The following is a 3,704-nucleotide window of genomic DNA, read 5'->3' on the forward strand; positions in this document are numbered from 1 at the left end:
ACAAACTGGGCTCTGCAGAAGCACTCCTGCTGCCTCCGCTGTGGAAATGGTGGGAAATATCATGACAAAGGGTTAATAAAGAGAGAACGCAAAAGAGGCGGGATAGGGGGCGGGGCCATGCAAATTTATCACCAATGGGGAGAGAGAAGCAAACGGAACTTGCCTTGGTGGACGCAACACATTAAAAATTAGCTTAAATCGGCCCGGTTTGGAGCCGTTCTTTGTGGAATGTGTTTGCAGGGATTGCCAACCCTGCTGCATCGGGAGAGGCGCCGGCCTCTTGGGCAGCTCACCGTCACCTGGAGGGGCACTGGAAAGAGTGCCTTGGGAGCCTGGGAGAGCAATCGGCATCGCTTCTCGGCCTTTTGGCTAAGATCAAGTGTAGTATCTGTTCTTATCAGTTTAATATCTGATACGTCCTCTATTTGAGGACTATATATTAAATGGATTTTTGGAGCTGGGAGATGGAATAGGAGCTTGCTCCGTCCACTCCACGCATCGACCTGGTATTGCAGTGCCTCCAGGAACGGTGCACCTCCCTCTGGGGGGAATTTCTCTGGTTGAAAAATAGATTAAGAAGCCAAGGGGGATAATGCTACCTTCCTCCAGGGGGTCTTTCGTGACTATGAGACTTTGGAAGGATTTTTCAGAGGGGGTTTGCCATTGCCATCCTCTGAGACTGAGAGTGTGAGGCAGGCTGCATCCACACTGGAGAAATAATCTGGTTTGGCACAGCTTTAACTCTTTCTGTGGCTCAAGGCTATGGAATTCTGGGAGTTGGAGTTTGTTGTGGGCCCAGAGCGGAGCAGAGCTCCACTCTGGGCCCACAACAAACTCCAACTCCCAGAATTCCATAGCAAAGAGCCAGACAAAGAGTTAAAGCTGTGCCAAACCGGTTTGTGTCTCCAGTGTGGATGCAGCTGTGATTCCCCATTTGCTGTTTCTGACTCCCCCCCCCCCGTCTGCCCTTTCTCTGGGCTCTTATACTTGGCAAAGCCTGCAGAGGGCTTCAAATACAGGGGCCTAAAACACATTGCAGAAATAATCCCGCTTGAGACCGCTTTAACTGCTCTGGCTCAGTGCTGGGGAATCCTGGGAGTTGTCATTTATTCTGGCACCCGGGCTTTTCTGACAGAGAAGGCTAAAGGTCTCACAAAACCACACATCCCAGAACTCCATAGCACGGAGCCATGGAAGTTAAAGCGGCGTCAAACTGGATAGTATCTGCAGTGTGGATGTAGCCTTGCCCAAGGTGGGCAAGTCAGTCCTGCCCTGGAAAGCATGCCAGTTTGTCAGTTTTCTTTGTATGATACTTTATTTTTGATTTTTTCGTATTGTATCTGGATAATTTGTTGTACAATTGTACTCTTTAGTTTTATATCAGTATCCTTCCTTCCTTCCTTCCTTCCTTCCTTCCTTCCTTCCTTCCTTCCTTCCCTCTCTGTATAAGGAGTTACATAAACTTTTGTCCTTCCATAATGCAGTCCTGATGCAAGCTCCAGGAAAAGAGATTCCAGCTCAGAGTGTGGTGGAGTCTCCTTATTTAGAGGTCTTTAAACAGAGGCTGGATGGCCATATGTCCCAGGGGTGCTTTGATTGAGAGTTCCTGCATGGCAGAATGGGGTTGGACTGGATGGCCCTTGTGGTCTCTTCCAACTCTATGATTAGTAGTTATAGCATGTTTTAGGACTGTTTGTGAACTTTGCTTTAGGCTGAGCACTCAGTCTGGTGGTGAGATAACCCAGGAAAGGAGGCAGGCAGCAGGCCCAAAGCCATGGCAGAGAAAAGGTCCGGCTGTAACAACAGAGGAAAGGGGTGCCATGAGGAAAGCTAGGAGGGATGTGTTTATTAATTTTATCAAATTAGAGTGAAGCTTGCCTGATGTCTGAATTGTGTGCAGTTTATGATTTTGTACAGTTGGTGGTTAGTTCTGACGGTGAAAGTCACCAGACTGTATATGTTTTCTTAACAAATATATCTGCATTTGTACTACTGGACCTGAATTTCTGAACTTTGATATCCTGCTGAGCTTGACTGTGTGTGTGTGTGTGTGTGTGTGTGTGTGTGCGCGCACACACACACACACACATATTTTAGGTTGTATGCCTTTGGCAGGTCCCACTGTTTTTAGCTGTATTACTTGTAACATGCCATGTATATTGGTGGCTCACTATATAAATGAATGACAATTATATAATTAAGGACCTGATTTAGTTCCTTAATGGCTGCCTTCTGATTTCGAGGCAAGTAATATTGCTACTCTATTCTACTTTGGCCAGGCCTCACCTGAAACACTGAGTTCAAGGCACCATAATTTAATATTGACAATATTGACAAGCTGGAGCGTGTCCAAAGGAGGGCGACCAAAATGGTGAAGGGTCTGGAAACCATGTCCTATGAGGAATGACTCAGGGAGCTAGGGATGTTTAGCCTTGAGAAGAAAAGGTTAAGAGGTGATATGATAGCCTTGTTTAAGTATTTGAAGGGATGTCATATTGAGGAGGGAACAAGCTTGTTTTCTACTGCTCCAGAGACTAGGACCCGGAACAATGGAAGGGACCAGAAGGGCCATCTTTCCATGCAGGAATACTCAAAACAGTTCCAAAAGATGGCCATCCCACTTCTTTTTAAAGACCTCCCAAGAAGGAGATTCCTCCACCCATTAAGCAGTTTATTCTACTGCTGAACAGCTCTTACAGACAATAATTTCCTCCTAATGCTTAGGTGGAATTTTTTTTCCTTATAATTTAAATCCACGATTTCCTGTTTTAATCTCTGCAGCAAGAGAAAACAAGCTCGTCCCATCTTCTATATGACATCCCTTCAGATATTTAAATATGGCATATCAACTCTCCATCTTCTCTTCTCCAAGCTAAATCCTTGGAGGTCCTTAAGCCATTTCTCATACAGATCATCTTGCTTGTCCTCCTATGGACTTGCTCCAGTTTATCAATATCCTTCTTGAACTGTGGTGTCCAGGACTGGACACAGTATTTCTGGTGATAAAAGCAGAATATTGTAAAACTACCCCTTCCCTTGACTTGGATACTCCTTCCCTTGACTTTTGCATCACACTGATAACTCATCCTTAGCTTGTGGTCTACTAAGACCCCTGGATCCTTTCCCCATTTTCAGAAATCAGTGAGTTCCATTTTTTAATTTAATGGACCCAACTTTTACCCATGAAAGCTGGTATGGCTTGAATGTTGGACTAGGACTCGAGAGACCAAGGTTCGAATGGAAACTCACTGGGTGGCTTTGGGCAAATCACATTCTCTCAGCTTTAGAGGAAGGCAATGGCAAACTCCCTCTGAACAAATTTTGCCAAGAAAACCCCATGATAGGTTCATCCTAGGGTTGTCATAAGTAAGAAATGACTTGAAGGCACACAATAATGACAAGCTTTTGCCTCTACCAAGGAGTGGATGCTACCTGTGTGTTTATTCTGTCTAACCTGCGGCAACCAGAGTTTAAAAACAAAATTGGAATCTTGTCAATAAACTGTTCAGAAGAAGGAGTGGCAATTTAGTCCCCTTTTTCTGCTAAACAGCTCCACAGGGATTTCAGATTTTCCATTAAAAAAAGGCCTGGACCAGAGTTTTGTTAAACTTTAAGAGATGCTGAATGGATGGTGTTTGTGATTGGAGTAGTCATTGGTTTTAAAATGTTGCTGCAGATATTTGAAGGATGGCAGTCTACTTATG

The 3,704-nt window shown here is 44.8% G+C and overlaps 1 non-coding gene across 1 annotated transcript; it reads left to right on the top strand.

The window, feature by feature from the left end:
- Positions 1 to 349: 349 nt before the first annotated feature.
- Positions 350 to 540, top strand: LOC149321663 (U2 spliceosomal RNA). The gene has a single exon (XR_016279507.1). It is a non-coding gene; the product is annotated as a U2 spliceosomal RNA (small nuclear RNA).
- Positions 541 to 3,704: the final 3,164 nt, after the last annotated feature.

This window comes from Sceloporus occidentalis, unplaced genomic scaffold (assembly GCF_023333645.1).
Source record: "Sceloporus occidentalis isolate IW3139 unplaced genomic scaffold, rSceOcc1.0.p SCAF_1, whole genome shotgun sequence".
NCBI lineage: Eukaryota > Metazoa > Chordata > Lepidosauria > Squamata > Phrynosomatidae > Sceloporus > Sceloporus occidentalis.